This window comes from Callorhinus ursinus, unplaced genomic scaffold (genome assembly GCF_003265705.2).
Source record: "Callorhinus ursinus isolate GAN/ISIS: 27379988/994484 unplaced genomic scaffold, GSC_fseal_2.0 scaffold38, whole genome shotgun sequence".
NCBI classification, from domain to species: Eukaryota; Metazoa; Chordata; class Mammalia; order Carnivora; family Otariidae; genus Callorhinus; species Callorhinus ursinus.
In genome coordinates, this window is record NW_027397100.1 from 5,549,150 (window position 1) to 5,567,907 (window position 18,758).

Genomic DNA, 18,758 nt, shown 5'->3' on the forward strand with positions numbered 1-18,758 from the left:
TGAGCCAAGGTGCGTCCACGTCTGAAGAATCGGTGGGCCCGCGAGCCCCGGGCGAGGAGTCGGGCTAGCGCAAGGCTTTTCCCTTCGGATCTGTGGCTCGCGGCCTGTCCTGGATCAGAGACCTCTCTCACAACCTGTGTGGATGTACGGCTCCTGCAAAGAAGATGAGCTGAGAAGAATCAGGAGGTGAGGGGGTTTGCTGTGAAGGAGGAGGGCACCGAGGAAAAGCTTGGGGGTGGTGGTGGGACACAACTGTAAAGACCCAGGCTTAGAGGGTCCTGGGTGGTGGGGAATGGGAGGTGGCCACCGTCTTTCTATGACCCTAGATGCCAGGACCTGGGTGGAGTGACCCGCCTCAGTGGTCCTCACTATAGCAAAAGTCATTTAGTGTCAATTCCAAACCCAGGCCAAGTCTGGCTGGTGTCTCGGAAGAGCCCTGCTGGGAGCAGAGCTATCTCAAGGTGGCCCGGAGGGCAGCAAGGCTGCGAACATATCTGTGGAAGCATTATATATATACCCATGATATTTAACCGTGGAAACATAGGAATCCCTCAAGGGAGCCTGGGAGGAAAACAGAGGTCCAAGATTATGGCTACACAAGCTGCAGTCACTGTACCTCTTTGAAACTCAATTTCCTCATCTGCAAAACAGAGGTAACACCTACCTTGCAAGATCATATTGTGAGGATGAAGCAGGATGAACTACATCAATGGTTCTCAGCCTTGGCTGTGTGTTGAAATCACCATGCCCTGGGGAAAATACTGATACCTGGGGTACTAGGATCACCTGGAAAATCTGCAGGTGTTTGCAATGTGCACCCAAGGCTGAGAACTACTGAGCTAAATAAGCTGAACACAGCACAGGGCACACACTAGGAATTCAGTAATGTTTATCACATTTTTTAAAAAAAAAAATGGAGCACATATTGTTTTCATTGTTCCTCATTAGAGGAAAGAAAGTTGATATAAAGGTTGTTGCAGAAATTGGATTTCCGACAGGCTTGTTTCCGGAATTATGAATCATCTGGGATCTGGTGATTATGGGGCTGGGGGAGAGAGAGGCAGCCTCTGGTACCATGATTTATCCCAATGCCCAACTGAGCTGAAGGAGGTAGGGACCCCCCTGTTCTAGCTTGCAGTTTATATAACCATTCCCATGGCGTCCTGTGAGCATGCAAGCAGTCTGAGCACTGCTGAGCACTTGTGTTGATCATTTCTGGGGTTAAGGATAGAGGATATTTTCTCCTCTCTGGGTACACTCACCAGGTGCACCTATACCATTGACAACTGTTTGTTTCTTGAGTAACCCACAAGTGCAGGTGGCACCTCCTTCTTTATGGGACTTGGTAACCTTAGGTGCTTCATTAAATTACAGACCCAGTGATTATTTACTGTGTGCTTCACTATTTCTTTGCTGGGCGAACCTGGCATGAAGTGGGAGGACCTGCTCACCCAGGCCTGCAGCTGTGACCACTTGTACTGGCAGCAAGACTGGGCCCAGGAGCAGCTCCTCAGTCACTCCTGGTGGCCTCATTGAAAGGGGGGAAGTGAGCCAGAGGAACCTGGGGCTGGTTCCCTCCAGTATGGAGCCTTGGGGTTGGGGCAGGCAGTTGATATCTGGCGTGGATTATCAGATTTAGCAAATGAAAATAAAGGACACCCAGTTAAATTCGAAGTTCAGATAAATAACAAAAGGTTTTTTAGTGTAAGTATGTCCCATGCAATTTGGGACATAATTATACTAAAAAAAAAAAATCATTATCTGAACTTCAAATTTAACTGGATATCCTTCATTTTTATTTGCTAAATCTGGCAGCTCTATGCCTGGCCAAACAGGCAAGGAAAACCCAGCACGGGGAATTTGCTGCTGTGCCTCCTGCTCAATTTTGCCACATTTAGCTTCCTCCTGTCACTGCCCTGCTCCAGAACCGTGCATGGCTCCCATCTGCCTCCATAGCACAACCTGGACTCCCTGGCTACTGTGCTGGGCCTTGCTCTTCTGCCAGCCCAGCTGACCTGCTTGGGCCCTGACCTACCTCTACTGCTCATGTTTTCTCTGTTGGCATGTGTTCCTCCCACTCCCAGTAGCATTTGCACTTATTGAGCACCTACTCGGTGTAGGCACCATGCTTAGTTCTTCATCTGCATAATCTCATTTGATTCTCACAAAACCTCACATGGCAGGGACAGAAGTTATCCTATTTTATTGACGAAGAAACTGATGCCCCAACACAGTGATTCTTAAAATGGGGTTCCTGTGTCAGCATCAGCAGCACCTGGGAACTTTTTAGAAATGCAAACTCTCAGGCCCTATTCCACACCTATGAATCAGAAACTCTGAGGGTGGGGCCCAACCATCTGTATTTTAATAAGACACCCTCCTCCCACCCGCCAGTGTTTCTGATGCACTCTAGTTTGAGACCTGCTGCCCTAAGAAGTGAAGTGACTGTAGGGGTTTGTCACCAGGCAGAGGTCTAGAGGATGGCAGAGGATTGCCAGGCAGGGTGTTTATTATCTCACCATACCTGGGCCAGGCACTAGAGATGCTGCAGAGACCCCACAGTCTTGGGGTGGGTGGGGAGAAGGCAAAGGATAGACAGGTAGTCTAGCAATTGCGATGTAAGATGACTAGGCTTAGGGGGGCCAGGCCGGGGAGCCCATAGCAGGATGGGAGGGGGTCAAGGAGGGCTTTCCCAAGTAGATACCCAAGCTTGAAAAATAAGTTGTAATTAGTTAGATGAAGAAGGGTGGAAATGATGTTCCACGCATAGGGACTAGTTTGTACAAAGGCCCTACAGAGCTACCTGGGGGTGGTTCAGTCTTGAAGAAGATGAAGGTGAGGAGAGTCGGGGGCGGAAGAGGTATCAGATTGTGGGGGGAGGGTCCTCTGCCCGCAGAACAAAGGAAACAGCTTTAATGCCCTCTGGCTTCCAGGTGGAGCGGGCACTAGGGCAGATGAGGGTTGACGGGAGAGATGCAGGGGGTGCTAGGCCTTCCCCCACCCCTAGATTCAGGCTGCTTCTGCCCTCCAAGGCGTCTGCAGAGACTCAACCCCCAATCGCAGGAGATGGCAGGTACTCAGTTCCAAGACCCGCATCGCGGAGCTCAAGGTCCGCTCCTTCCGGGACTGAGAGGCGGGACTGGGGAAGCAGGGCCCGTCACCGCCCTGCCCCCTGCCGGCCCCACCCACCACCCGACCCCGCCCCTGCTTCCGGTCCCACCCTCTGCCTCCGGCTCCGCCCTCCACCACTGGTTGGAGGAAGCCAGGCACTGGGCCACTGGCTTGGGTGACTTTTGCCTCCCATGTTCCTCTTTTCCTGCTGATGTGGCAAAGGCCGTCGGGCTACTGGGGTCTCTTCTCCCAGCTTTTCAAGGACAGGCCCTGGATGTGGCCAGGGATTCCTGGGCTGGAGCGCAGGACACTTCGTAGCTCTCTCCTCTTCCAGCCAACGAAGCCTTTGTTGCCAGCCGAGGACTGACCGGCCTGGCCAGGTTGCCTGGCAGTGTGGACTGAGGCTGGGCAGTTCCCAATTCCAACTGTCCTTCCCGGAAAAACGTCAATTTGGCTGGACCTTAGAATCCGTTGGTAATTTCTAGCCTAGGGAAGAATACTGAAAGATCAGCAACCACTGCACGAAGTGGAGCGTTCTGTCGTCTTGAGATTTCTGCAGGACTTCCCAGCTGCCCCATGGGCTTGACCTTCAGCAGGGCACCTCCTATTCTTCCTCTTTTTATTTGGGTATACCTTCTGCCCCCACCCACTATCTGGCATTCCGGACCATATTTCACTATGCTTTGCAATTCAACAAGGGTCTAGCATAGTGCCCTCTACTTAAATAGATACTCAAAAATATTGTTTAGGGAAGATGAATTTCTGCTGGGCTCTGAATTAGATAGATAGATAGATAGATAGATAGATAGATAGATAGATAGATATAGATGGAGTATAGATAGATAGATATAGATGGAGTTTAGATAGATCGATATAGATGGAGTATATATAGTAGGGCAAGGGCAGTCTAAGTGGGTGGAAGTGGTGAGTAAAGGCATGGATGCTAGAGAGAGAAAGTGAATGCAAGGAGATGACCCATCTGGCCTTGAATGTCAGGCAAAACCATGGGCACTGAGGAGCCATGGATGGTTGTTATGCACGAGAGCGATAACACTGCTAGTCATTGTACTAGATCCTTTGTGAATGTTATTGTACTGTCCTGCGTGTGTTCTCACTACCTAGACAGTTCTCCCCCTGCCCTCTATCTATGTAGTTAATGCCAACTCATTTTTTATTTCTCATTTTTATTTTTAAAAGATTTTATTTGTGTGTGAGAGAGAGAGAGAGAGAGAGCACAAGCAGGGGGAGCAAGATGCAGAGGGAGAAGCAGGCTCTCCGCTGAGCGGAGATCCTGATGGCGGAACTCAATCCCAGAACCCTGGGATCATGGTCTGAGCCGCAGGCAGACACTTAACCGACTGATCCACCCAGGTGTCCCACCAACTCATTTTTTAGTTCCCAACTCCACTGTTACTTCCTCAGGGAAACCTTCAGTGGCAAACAGACTCCAAGGTGACCCCCTGTATCTCCATATCCCCACCTCCTGGTATTCATGCCTCTGTGTAATCCCTTCCTCTTGAGTGTGAGTGGGATCTGTGACTTGCTTTTAACTAATAGGGTACAGCAAAGGTGATGGGATGTCACTCCCATGACTATGTTATGTAAGAGTCTTGCTAGCAGATAAGCTCTGGAGACTCCCCTTGCTGACTTGATGAAGTAAACCACCATGTTGAGGAAGCCCACAGGGCAAGGAGCTATGGGTGGTCCCTAGGACCTACGGCAGCCTCCCGCTGATGGCCAGCAAGAAGCCAGGGTGCTCAGTCTTGCAGCCACCAGGAAATGAATCCTGCCAACAACCGGAGGGAGCTGGAGCCCCTGAGTGAGAATGTAGTCCTGCTGTCACCTTGATCATAGCTTTAGGAGTCCCTGAGTAGACGACCCAGCTAAGCCATGCCCAGACTCCTGACTCAGAAACTGAGGTAATAAATATGTTGTTCCAAGTGACTTGTTACGGAGCAGAAACTAATACACTTTCTGGCTAGGTTAACTCCTTGATGTAGGCTCTCGTAGCATCATATGCCTTTTCCTTCTTTTTTTAATGTGATTTTTCATCCTTCTCTTTTATGTGACCATTTATTTATATATACCATTTGATGAATGCTATGTCTTCATGAGGGTACTTTTGTGCACCACTTTGCCCCCAGTCTCTCTCAGTGCCTGACACATGGAAGAAGATCTACAATAAATATTAGTTGCAAGTGTTAGTGAGTCAATGCTCTTATTTAATCTTTACTACAACCTGGCTAAGTGGGAACCATTATGACATATGAAGAAAAGGAAACCAGTTATTAACATACACTTAAAAATTTACTGAACAAAATCTTATTATCTTATACCTACAAATTTTGGTTTATACATGCCACTGTATCATAATTTTTAGTATGACTACAGAATAAATGCTTTGGGAGCAGGGTGTAGATTGCATGGTATGACATCCCTTATGGAGCATTGCATGTTCTAAAAAGCACGACCATCCAAAAATACTTTGCGGCTCCTTTGGTTTTCCTTAAGACTTAACTCTGACTTAAATCATTCTTTGGAAACTCCTACCTTGTCACTGTCCTTTTCTGACCTGACACAAACAGGCCCTCATTCGCCAGTGCTTTGTGTGATTCTAGCTGTTTGCCAACTTCATGCTCATTGACTTCATAAATTCTACATCTCTGGCAAGATTTCCAGTTTCATTTTGTACTCCCTGTGTGCCATACTCCCAGGGGTCAAAGCCATCTGACTGCAGGATGCTGTTAAACCCAAAATCTGTTCTGTTGGGATCTCTGCTCAGAAGCCTCCCACAGCTCCCAGTCTCACACCTCCCATTGCCACTCTCCTCTTCCACTCCGTCCCCATCCGCCACTCCATAGCCATCCAATCATCACCTCATGGATCCATAAGCACACCAGGCACACACCCCACTTTGCCCTGGTGGTTCCCACAGTGCTCTTTCCCCAGACACCCTCATGGCTCACTCCTGCACCCCCCTCAAGATGACTCAGATGTCACCCTTCTGCCCTGACCACTTCCATCCACCTTTCTTGTTCTGATCATTTCCAGGACCACGAGCCACCTTTTTACGTGCTATGTATTTTACCTATTTATGATATTTGGTGTTTGTCTCCCTCTCCACAAGAATGTAGGCCCCATGAGAACAAGACCTGTCTTTGCTGATATATCCCAAGAATGGTGTCTGGCACATAGTCGGTCTCTAGTAAAGGTTAGTGGGTGAGCGTCCACATCTCTGATGGTCTTGCCTCTAACTCAGACTCTCCATCTCCTTCCAGTCTCTCTCCCCAGGACTCCAGCCCCTGCCTAGGTGATATGACTCGTCATGGGCATCTGCCTGACTCAGGAGGGCCTTCCTGGGGTGCCAGTGTGTTGACCTCGCTGTGTCTCTGCCACGTCTCCAGCAGGCGTGAAATACTAAATTCCTGTTTTTGTTTTATTTAAGGGCAAGAGGATTAGGGAGGAAGGAGGAAGGAGATGATGAGGAAAGCAACAGGCAGAGTGGAGAGGGTGGAGAGAGGACCGGCACAGGTTTCCTTGGGGCCCCCACCCAGCCAGCTTTGCAAGTGGCTCCGAGGGCAGCCGGCTGGCAGTGGGTGAGGGCCGTGTGCCGAGTGCCACGTGGCAGAAGCAGTCCCGTTGAGTCATGGGACACACAGCCACACTACTCTGTAGAGTTTGGTGTGTGGAGTATTTTTGTTTTTTATAGCCCAGCTGTCTGTGTAATGACTTCCTTCCCTCGGCCTTGTTCACAGAGGTGTCCCTGAGAGACCAGCTGAGTCACCACATTCCTTGCAGCTTAAAACACTGGCCCCAGCACCAAGGCCCAGTTCCTTCGTGTAGATGGGACCTTTCAAGGCAGCCAGGGAGTGCCCAGAAAGACGGGCTAGAGAGCTCCCCTTTCGAACCTGCACCCTTCCCCCCAAAAACATGATTATAAACCTAGTAAAGATGGAGAGAAATTCCATCTGCTAAGCATGAGGGAATGGCCCCAGCCGTGTGCCGCGGCCTGCAGAATTATTTGTCAGCGACCATGAAGTCAATACCAAATGAGGGGGAGGGAGGGACAAGGCACGGACATTCGTGGAGCGTGAAGAGTCAGAAACCTGAGTGAAGACTGGGGACTCTCCATGCCCAGCTAGCAGGAACAGAAACTTGCTTAGCCGTTCTGTAAAATAAACAGGTAGTTCTCAGTAACATTAAGTATGCATAGGGCACAGAGGTTAGCCATTTCACTCTTTGTAATGTATTTTGGAAGTTTGCTCAGATACACATAAGACAAGAAGGAGGTTATTTAGAATAGCATTATTCATGGCACGGGTGAACGGGAGGTAGGGGAAGTGCTAAAGGAAAGAGCTAGTGAACCATGGTGGATGCTGAACTCGGAATTCCACACAGCTATGAGAAGTAATGAAACAGGAGTGCATACAGCAGCATGGGACTTACAGAGCTAAGTGGGGAAAGCAGTCCAAGAGCTTGAAAGCACAACACTTCTCATTTTATTGAGGTGTGACTGACGTACAGTAAACCACACATATATAAGTTGTACGACTGGAGTCTTGGCCTGTGTAATTACCCATGAAACCACCACCACGATCAAGATAATGAATATATCCGCCACCTCCAAGTAAGAAGTAGATTGATAGGAATTGAAATGGGCAGATGTCTACCACCTGTCAAGTTTTTTAAAAAATTCAACAGTGTGTTGTATAATCCCATAGTTATATTAATGAAAAATGTTTGGATATCCTGAAAAAAATCTGGAAGAACACACACACACACACACACACACACACACACAAATTATGTTCATTGTTGGGAGTCTTGTGATAACAGCCTAGCCCTATTTGGCTAGTGCACCGTGCATTTCAGAAATTGCCCATGATTCTTGTCCCACTTCATGGTCTCCAGGTCTCCTTTAAAGGTTTAATACTCTAGAAATTCATCATTATGGTCCCCTATCTTTGAGTGACTTTATTAAAATGTCACTGAGGTGCTCATAATGAACCCCAACATAAGGGGTGCCTGACTCTTGTTCTCCACCCCACATCAGACAGCTGTGTCAATAACTTCCTTCAGCTCACTTCCAGGACCATTTTCTTTTATCATCCCTCCAGCCTGGAGATACTCCAGCAGTGGGGGGTGGTTGTGGCTGGGGACAAAAGAGTGATTCCCCAACTTGTTTGCAAATCCATCCCTTTTTTAAAGTAATCTTTACACCCAATGTGGGGCTTGAACTCACGACCCTGAGATCAAGAGTTGCATGTTCCACTGACTGAGCCAGCCAGGTACCTTGCAAATCCATCTTTTATTTATTTATTTTTAAAGATTTTATTTATTTATTTGAGAGAGAGTGTGAAGGAGAGAGCCAGGGGAGGGGCAGAGGGAGAGGGAGGAGCAGATCTCTGCTGAGCAGCAAGTCCAATCTGGGGCTCCATCCCAGGACCCTGGGATCATGACCTGAGCTGAAGGCAGATACTTAACCAACTGAGCCACCCAGGCACCCGCAAATCCATCTTTTATTACCATTTTTCACATATCTCATAAGTACAGGAGGGGCAAAGATTGTGGGGGCAGGGGGCATGTTGAATTTTGTCTGGTTATGGGTTTTATATAAAAGCAGTCATTAAATGTGGATGTTCTTTTGTGTCTGGCTTCTTTCACTCCACATTGTTTACAAGAATCTTCTATGTTGTTGTGTGCCGGTATGGTTCTTTTTTTGTGTAGTATAAAGCATTCCGTTGAGCGTATATACCACAATTTATCCTTTCTACCAATTGAACATACGGGTTGTTTCCAACTTGGGGCTATTATAAATAATGCTACTGTGAACATTCTTGTACATGTCTACCTGTCTACCTGGGCATGTATTTCTCTTAGGTATATACTTTGGAGCAGAACTGCTGGGTTATAGGGTATTCCTATGCTTAAGTTAAAAAAATAATGCCGACTGTTTCCCAAAATGATTAGACAAGTACACTCTCCCCAGCAATATATGAGAGCTCCCCTTGTGCATTTACCAACAGTTTTCACCAGCAACTGGTCCTATCAGACTTCCTACTTTAGCCATCTGGTGGGTTTGTAGTAGGTGTCTCTCTGCTTCGTTTCCCTGATTACTAATGAGGCTCAGCACCTTTCATACGTTTATTGGCCATTTGGATTTTCTTTGTGTGAAGCCAAGACCCTGTTCTTGTCCATTTTTCTGCTGCTCTGTATTTTTCATTATTTCTTTATAGTTTTTTTGTATATCCTGGATATAAACCCTTTGCCAGTTATGTGGGCTGTTAATCTTTCTCCTCTGTGGCTAATGATGTTTCTTGATGAACAGAAGTTCTTAACTGTAAAGAAGTCCAATTTATCAGTCTCTCACCTGTGGTTAGTGCTGTTTTGATCTTGTTTAAGAAAACTTTTCCTCCCTTGATGTCATAAAGATACTGTATGTTATCTCCTAAAGTTTTATTGGTTTACCTTTTTTATTTTAGTCCATAATCTAATAGAAATTGGCTTTTGAGTATGGTGTGTGATGGGATTCCAATGCCATTTTTCCCATATGGATATTCCATTGACTCAACACCATTTATTCAAAAGATCATTTCCCCATACTGTTCTGCAATGCTATCTCTAGCATTAATCTGTTTGGGGGGGATCTTTCTTCTGTCCATTGGTTTTTGTCTACTCTTATGCCAATACCGTACTGTCTTAATTATTAGAGCTTTATTATAAGTTTTGTTAGCTGATAGAATAAATCCTCTCCACTTTGTACTTCTTCAGGAGTACCTTAGCCGTTCTTGGCCTTCAGCAGTTTCATATAAATTTTATATTAGAATGATCTTGTCAAGTGCCATGTGAAATTCAACTGGGATTGCTTTGAATCTATAGGCCAATTGAAGAAAATGACAGCTTTACAGTATTGTCTTCTAATCTATTAATATGCTGTCTCTCTCCATTATTCATTTATTCTTTAATGTCTATTAAAATGTTCATGGTTTTCTCCATAGAGGTCATACCTGTCTTTTGTTAGATCCATTTATAAGTACTTTTTTTTTTTTTTGCTATTTCAAAACTATTCTATTCTTAAAACACAATTTTCTGACATTTGCTGGAATATAATGAAGTAAGGTTGACTTTGGTATATTAATTTTGCAACCTGGAAAAGGGTCTTCATCAGAACCTGACCATGGTGTCACCCTGATCTCAGACTGCCAGCCTTCAAAATGGGGGAAAATAAATTTCTATTGTTTATAAACTACCCAGTTTGTGATGTTTTGTTACAGCAGCCAGACTAAGACAATTTATTGGTTCTAAAAGTTTATTTGAGATTCCTTAGGGCTTTCTACCTACACAATTGTGTCATTTTTGAAGAAAGACAGTTTTATTTTTTTCTTTCCTATCTTTATGACTTTTTTTTTTCTTTTTCTTGCCTTATAGCCCTGGCTAAGACATCTCATAAAATGTTGATTAGAGGTGATGATAACTGATATTCTTGCTCTGTTCCTGATTTTAGGAAAATGCTCACTATTTTACCATTAAGAATGCTGTTGGCTCTAGTTTTTTCCCCTGTATCTCCTATATCAGATTGAGGAAGTCGTCTTCCCTCTTTAGGTTGCTGAGAGTTTTTGCTGTGAATAAGTGTTGAATTTTGTCAAATGCTTTTTTAGCATCTATTCAGATAATCAAATTATTTTCCCCTTTTATTCTGTTAATGTGGTTGGTTGATTTTTAAATGTTAAACCAATTTGCATTCCTGAGATAACCTCCACTTGGTTATGATTTCTTATCCTTTTAATTTGTTGCTCTATTTGATTTGCTAACATTTTATTTAGGATTGTTATGTTGATGGTCATGAGAGATAATGGTCTATATTTTTTCTTGTCATGTTCTTGTCAGGTTTTGGTGTCAGCATACAATTATGCTAACCTTATAAGTTGGGAAGTGTTCCCTCTATTTTCTGAGAGAATTTGTATAAGATAGGTATTACTTCTTATTTAAAATTTTGGCTAGAATATTTTCATTCTTTTATCTTTTAACCTATATGTTCTCATATTAAAGTATGTCATAAGCATCATATAGTTGAGTCTTGTATTTTGTTTAAATTTGCTCTGTTGATCTTTTCCTTTTTGTTAGAATATTTAGTCCACTTACATTTAACATCATTACAGATATGGTTAAAAACCATTTACATCTATAATCCTGTTGCCTTCTTTTCGTCCTACCTGGTTTTTGTTCCCATTTTCCTCTTTTTCTTTCTTCTTTTGGATCAAGTATTTTTTATTCCATTTTATCTTCTCCATTTGATTTTTCAACATTGTGGTAAAATAAAAACATTTACCATCATAACTATTTTTAAGTGTACAGTTTACTAGTCTTTTTTTTTTTAAGACTTTATTTATTTGACAGAGAGACACAGCGAGAGAGGGAACACAAGCAGGGGGAGTGGGAGAGGGAGAAGCAGGCTTCCCGCGGAGCAGGGAGCCCGATGCGGGGCTCCATCCCAGGACCCTGGGATCATGACCCGAGCTGAAGGCAGATGCTTAATGACTGAGCCATCCAGGCACCCCTACAGTTTACTAGTCTTAAGTACATTCACATTTTTGTGCAACCAGTTTCCAGAACTCTTTTCATCTTGCAACACTGAAAACTTAAAAAATGTTATTAAACAATTAATTTCCCACTCATCCCTCCTCCCAGTCCCTGGCAATCACCATTCTGCTTTTTGTCTCTGTCAATTTAATTATTCTAGGTACTTCATATAAATGGGGTCATACACTCCATCTGTGTTTTGGAACCTTCTGAACTTCGCCCTATGTACCTCTTCATTTGGCTGTTCATTTATATCTTTTACAATAAACTGCAATCATAAATAAATAAATAAATAAATAGGGTCATACAGTATTTGTTCTTTTGTGACTGGCTTATTTCATGTAGCATTATGTCCTCAAGGGTCATCTAGGTGGTAGCATGTGTCAGAATTTCCCCCCACACCTTTTTTTAGAGAGAGAGTGCCCATGTGGTGGGGGGAGGGGAAGAGGGAGGGGGAGACAGAGAGAATCTCAAGCAGGCTCCACACCCAGCACAGAGCCCAACTTGGGCTCTATCTCATGACCCTGAGATCATGACCTGAGCCAAAAGCAAGAGTCGGTGCTTAACTGACTGAGCCACCCAGGCACCCTGAGAATTTCCTCCCTTTTTAAGCCTGAATAATATTCTTTATTTTAAAAAGATATATTTATTTAAGAGAGAGAGAGCATATGCAAGCTCGGGGAGGGGCAGAGAGATAGGGAGAAGGAGAGGAGTAGACTTCCTGCTGAGTGCAGAGCTGGATGTGGGGCTTGATCTCAGGTCCCTGAAATCATGACCTGAGCTAAAATCAAGAGCCAGCTGCTTAACCGACTGAGCCGCCTAGGCCCCAAGGCTGAGTAATAGTCTATTGTGTGTATATACCACATTTTGTTTTTCTATTCATCTGTCGATGGATATTTGGGTTCCTTCCACCTTTTGGCTATTGTGAATGCTGCTGCTATGAATAAGGGTATACAAATATGTGTTCCGAGCTCCTGCTTTCAGTTCTTTTTGATATATATCTAGAAGTAGAATTTTTGGTACATATGGTAGTTCTATGTTTAATTTTTTAAAGAACCATCATACTGTTTTCCACAGCAGCTGCACTGTTTTACGTTCCCACAAATGACGCACAAGTGTTCCAATTTCTCTGCATCTACTCCAACATCTGTTTTTTTCTTTTTTGGATAATAACCATCCTAATGATTGTGGAGTGGTATCTCATGATTTTTGTTTGTCTAAGCTTGGCTTTTATCTCCATGAATGTAGTGTGTTTGGCTGTTTTTTGGTCTCTGATAATTTCCTGTATTTGGGGTCATCATGAGTCTGTTTCTTTATTTTACTTGTTTCCTCTTGTGGTGCCTTCTTATATGTCTGGCTGTATTTGTGCATTAGGCATTGTAGTGCATTTAAAAAAACTGTAGGAACTATTTTAATGTTAGAATGATATAAATTAAACCTCTTCCAAAGAGATGTTCTTTCTTTTTTTTTTAAGATTTATTTATTTGAGAGAGTGAGAATGAGAGAGAGAGTACATGAGAGGGGGGAGGGTCAGAGGGAGAAGCAGGCTCCTCGCTGAGCAGGGAGCCGGATGCGGGACTCGATCCAGGGACTCCAGGATCATGACCTGAGCCGAAGGCAGTTGCTCAACCAACTGAGCCACCCAGGCGCCTCTTCTTCTTCTTCTTCTTTTTTTTAATGTATTTATTTGATGGAGAGAGCATGAGTAGGAGGGGGAGAGGGAGAGAGAAAATCTGAAGCAGACCCTGCAGTGAGTGTGGAGCCTGATGTGGGGTTCAATCTCACAACCCTGAAATCTTGACCTGAGCCAAAACCAAGAGTGGGTCGCTTAATGGACTGCGCCACTGAGGCGCCCCGAGAGAGATTTTTCCCCCTAGGCCCTAGGAGTGCTAAAAGTTTAGGATCTTTCTGCTCTGTATTCAGAGCTTGACATTATCTAGTCCACTCAGATGACTTGAAACCATCTGCAAAAGGAATGGATCACTTCCAGTTCACATCTTCTCTTAAATTAAAGCTCTTCAGGATCTTAGATTAAAGTAAAGTGTAAAGAGTTTTGTTGGCTCAGGGCTTGAATGTCACACTGAGGAGTCTGGAGAAGGGATGGGCAGCTGCTGTGACATCTGCTTCGTCAGGGGGCAGCATGTTGAATGTTAGTTCTGTGGTCCAGTATGGGAAAAGGAGGAAGGCAAGCTGGGCCAGACTGGGCTAGGGATACAGAACCAGTCAGAGAGCTGGTCTGTTCTCGCTGAGGTGTATAAGGCATGGGGGCTACCAGGTGGAGTATAGCAGGAGAGAAGCCAAGACTGCAGAGAAGCTGCAGGTCATAGTTCAGCTGGGCCAGAAACAGGTTCTCTTCACTGGTCCTGGGCAAACTTTCTGGCCAGTGACTCCTCCAGGCTAGCCAGTGACCACTTATGTAGTCTTGGCTGAGCCTAGACACCCTGGACAGCTTCATTATTGTTCTCTCTGGGTCTATTCTGAGCCCTCCTTTCTGATCTCCACCCAGCATATTGTCCCTACTCAGTTCAGTTAAGTCTCATTGCTCTTAGGATATGACTTAAATTATTACCATGACCTTCAAAGCTATGCATGATCTGGCCATTGGCCACCTCTCCAGCCTTATCTCCTCCATTTATCTGCCTCAGTGTACATTTTCCTTCTTCTTTGTTTAAACCACCATGTATCCTTGGTGATCACAGGGCCTGTGCATGTACTGTTCCTTCTATAGGGAGTACTCTTCTTGCCCCTATTTGCCTACTGTTATGGACTAAATGTATATATTCCCCCAAAATTCATATGTTGAAGCCCTAACCCCCCAGTGTAGCTGTATTTGGAGTAAGGCAGTAATTAAGATTAATTGAGGTCATAAGGGTGGGACCCTGATCCAGTAGAATTAGTGTCCTTTTAAGAAGAGACACCAGAGAGCTCATTTTCCCTCTCTTCCTGCACACACATACTGAGGAAAGGTCATATGAGGACACAGCAAGAAAGCAGCCATCTGCAAGGCCAGGAAGATAGTTCTCACCAAAAACCAAATTGGCTGCAACTTTGATGTTGGACTTCCAGCCTCAAGAACTGTGAGAAAATTTATTTCTGTTGTTTAAGCCATCTGGTCTATGGTGTTTTGTTATGGCAGCCCAAGCAGACTAATGCATCTAATTTAACCCCTATTTTTCCCTTTAGATTTCATACCAACTATTTCCCTAAACATCTTTGAGCCAAAGCCTCCTATTAGTGGATCTCATGGTACCATGCACTGTGTAAGATTTATGTTTTTGATTATTTGACCAATGTCTGCCTTACTCACTAGACTGTAAGCTACATTAAGGTCTCTGGTTTTATTCAAGGCTGCATACTCAGAACCTAATACAGGGCCAGGTACATAGTAGGTGCACAATACACCTTTTTTGGGGAAAGAGAGGTGGGTGGAGACAGACAATGCCTTGAGCTGGGGTTTTATGGACATTCAAACTCATCTCTGGTCCAACAGAAACTACATATTTATAATCAAGATGTGACTCTAGGCCCCACCCTGTGATAGACCTCAGGATCCTGCCCATAATATCTGGCTCAGGTCCTGGGCTGGGCTGGGCTGGGCTGGGCCAGCAGAACCCCAGTTGTAAGGACAGGCAGAAGACTGGCTCTCATGCTGTATGGAGGCCACCATTGTATGTTTTTTTTTTTTAAGATTTTATTTACTTATTTGACAGAGAGAGACACAGAGAGAGAGGGAACACAAGCAGGGGGAGTGGGAGAGGGAGAAGCAGACTCCTCGCTGAGCAAGGAGCCTGACGTGGGGCTCGATCCCAGGACCCTGGGATGCCGAAGGCAGACGCTTAACAACTGAGCCACCCAGGTGCCCCCCATTGTATGTTTCTTACAGTGTTCTCTTGAGGATGAAGTCATGACTTTGTAACTACTGTTATACACACAACTGTACTCCCCCCACCTGCTCCCACAAACCAGTTCCTTTTTCATCCCAGAAATTTGTCTAATTGGCAGTTGGGGCCACTGGTGTATCAGACAGGGCCCACTCAGGAGGCAGAAACCACACCAGTAATTTGAACAAGGGACCTTTTTTATGAAGAATTATTAGCTAATGAAAGGTGGTTAGTGACTAAAAGGGTCAAAAGAGAACTCCAAAGAATATAGGCATAGTAACTACAGACTGTACCTACTATCTCTAGGGCTGGGGCAGAGTGACCAAGGAGAATACAAACTTGCAAATGCCTCTCCCCCAACCCCAGGGTGAGATTTGGGCCCTGTTGGAGAGAGCAGGAATTCAGCCCACTGGACAGTGGAGACGTTTGATGGATGGCCACAGGCTATAGGTCAGAAGCTGGCCATCCAGGTGGCAGAACAGCCCAGTGAGCACCACTGGGTCTCTCTAGACCACAGGAACCATGTGCTATAGGAGCAAGAGAGCAGAGTGGAATTTGGAAGGTTCTGAACCAGGAAGACCCTTATGCTTCTTTTTTTTTCTTTGATTTCTCCAACCTTCTCTAGTGACAAAGCCTAACATCGTGCCACTGGCAAAAGGGAAATGTTTACAGAATTCAGTTCCAGGATCACAGGGCAAGATAAAGAAGAGTGGCTTTAGAGCTGAGAGGCGATAAGTTGGCACAACTGGATTAAGAACCTTTTTTTTTAAATTTATTTTTTAAAAGATTTTATGTATTTATTTGTGTGTGTGTGAGAGAGAGCAAGTGGGAGAGAGAGAGCACAAGCAGGGGGAGTGGCAGGCAGAGGGAGAAGCAGGTTCCCCACTGAGCAAGGAGCCTGATGCAGGACTTGAACCCAGGACCCTGGTATCATGACCTGAGCTGGAGGCAGAGGCTTAACTGACTTTTCTTAAAATAATTGACAGGACATCCTTTTAAGCCATTGAGTCCTTATAATGCATCACACACCATGTTAATAGTAACATGGAGCATCTCATTCAATTGTTATAACTACATTTAAGTAAGTTACTCAAATTCACACAGCAAGTAAGTGGGGGAGACAGGATTCAAGCCCAGGAGTTTCAAAGTTAAATCCTACTTACATACTGCATGAAACTGCCTCCTGGATTCTTTCACTCCAGACTTTATAAATGCAACATAAAGGTTGATGGAGAGTGACAGAACCCTCTCCATGAAATGAACTATGTACTGTTGATTAAACCAGGGGTTCTGTCACTATCCTGGTTCTATAGGATTCTTCTCCTTCAAATCCTTGGTTCTCAGCTGGTTACTGTTCCTTTTCTGTGCTCTGCCTGCATTGTGATACCTTATTCTAGAAAAGGAGCTGGCATATAAATCACAGAATTTTCAGCTTCTCTTCCTGTGATTGTTCAAAGTTCAGACATTTTCCCCTTGTGATTCCGTAGCGCTGGCTACTGCTCAGAACTGTGCAATGAATACGGTAGGATAGCCATAGTTGGAATGTTTTTGGTTTCGAGTACTAGAAAACCCAACTCAAATTAGAATCAATAATATGGGGAGTTTATTGATTTACCTGACTTTATTCGTTCAGGTAAGCCTTGATCAGCACTACAACTCTGTTTCTCTTTGTTCTGCTTTTGGCTATTCATGTGTTGGCTTCATCTTTAGGCTGGCTCTCTTCATGGTCACAAAATAGTTGCCGGCAGCAAATGGTTCCTCACTGACATCCAGGGAAATAGGATTTTATTCAACTATTGTGACAGGGTTAATATTGGATACTGATAGATGTAGGCCTAGGTAATAGATCTATTCCTGAAGCAATCAGTACAAGGTAGATGAGATTAGTTCAACTGACTTAGCAGAGAATCCACACTCACATGTGGGGAATGGGGTCTATCCCACCCAAATTGCCTCCATGCTGTACAAAGAGCAGTGGGATAGACTGGATGTTAGAAGGTGCATCTGAAGGGACAGGCTAGGTTTTGCTGTGGTAGCTAACAAGCCAAGTTTATTTCTTGCCCCTACTACATGTGTACTGTGAGTCCCCTGGGGGGCACTATTTAATGTCTCCTCCCTTCAGGACCCAGAATGATGGAGCAATCACCATCTTCAGCGTTGTCTATTGTTGTTGCTGAGGGAAAGAGAGTATACAAAATTGCCTACTAGCTCTTAAAGTTTGGACCTGGGAGTACATCTACTCACATATTATTGACCAAAGCAAGTGGCATGACCACCTCTGACTGTAAGCTGTAAGGAAGCACAATCCTATCATATGCCTGGGAAACACACCAGAAATATTTGGTGGCTAGCATTAATGTCCACTACCACAGGAGGCCATCAGAATACCCACCACAGAGGGCTTATGGAGACCACCCCAGTTTTTGCCCACTTTTTGTTGGGAGAAGAATAACTTATGGTTTTGATTGCTACGTAAAAAAAGAGGCCTCCTTACTCCGCAGAAATCAGGAAAACTCAGTACTCACTTTCTGTGGGACTATCAAATGTCTCTCAGGTGTTTTGCCATTAAGTGGCGTTCATGGTTCTACCAGGGACTTATATTAAGATATCTCAACTCAAAACAATTCCCTTTTTTTGTGGTCTTGATCCACAGAGGTGGGTTCCTGTGAACGACATGACCTGTAAGCTGGCCACAATTGTTCTGGGGGAGAGGGGGACACCTGACACAAGTTGGGTCAATTAGAGCCTCTTCTCTGAGATTTTGGGTTTGGAATGATGAGGAATTTTTAGTATCTGTGTAGTTGGAATTGTATCATGTACTTGGGAGTAGCTGGTAGACATATTTTTCCATTGTATTACCTGGAAGGAGAGAAAACAAGTTTGTGGGGGAGAGTCTTACTGGCACCCCCTGCTCTGCTTCCAATCCATCCAGCAGTCCATCTGGGTTCTTGTTGGCCTGAGAGACTCATCCCTTTGACCCCTAAAATGCCCTAAGATAAATTCCCCTTTGTTTTTCTTTAACTGGCCTGAGAGGATACTGATACTTGCTGCCAGCAAACTCCTAACTGATACATGCTCTTGGCCTCTGGACCCTGACACAAAAAACGGTTGCAGGTGTAGCTTATTCCAGTAAAACAGAGGTCAGGTGGCAATTCTATTGCATCAACTATACTTCTGGCAATTTCT

General features: G+C 44.7%; 1 protein-coding gene across 1 annotated transcript in view; it reads left to right on the forward strand.

The window, feature by feature from the left end:
• ZHX3 (zinc fingers and homeoboxes 3) overlaps nt 1-18,758 on the forward strand; it is a 125,169-nt gene continuing 106,411 nt past the window's right edge. Inside the window, exon 1 of the mRNA XM_073880417.1 lies at nt 1-186. The gene's annotated coding sequence lies outside the window, so the exon portion shown is untranslated. The remainder of the gene's footprint in view (nt 187-18,758) is intronic.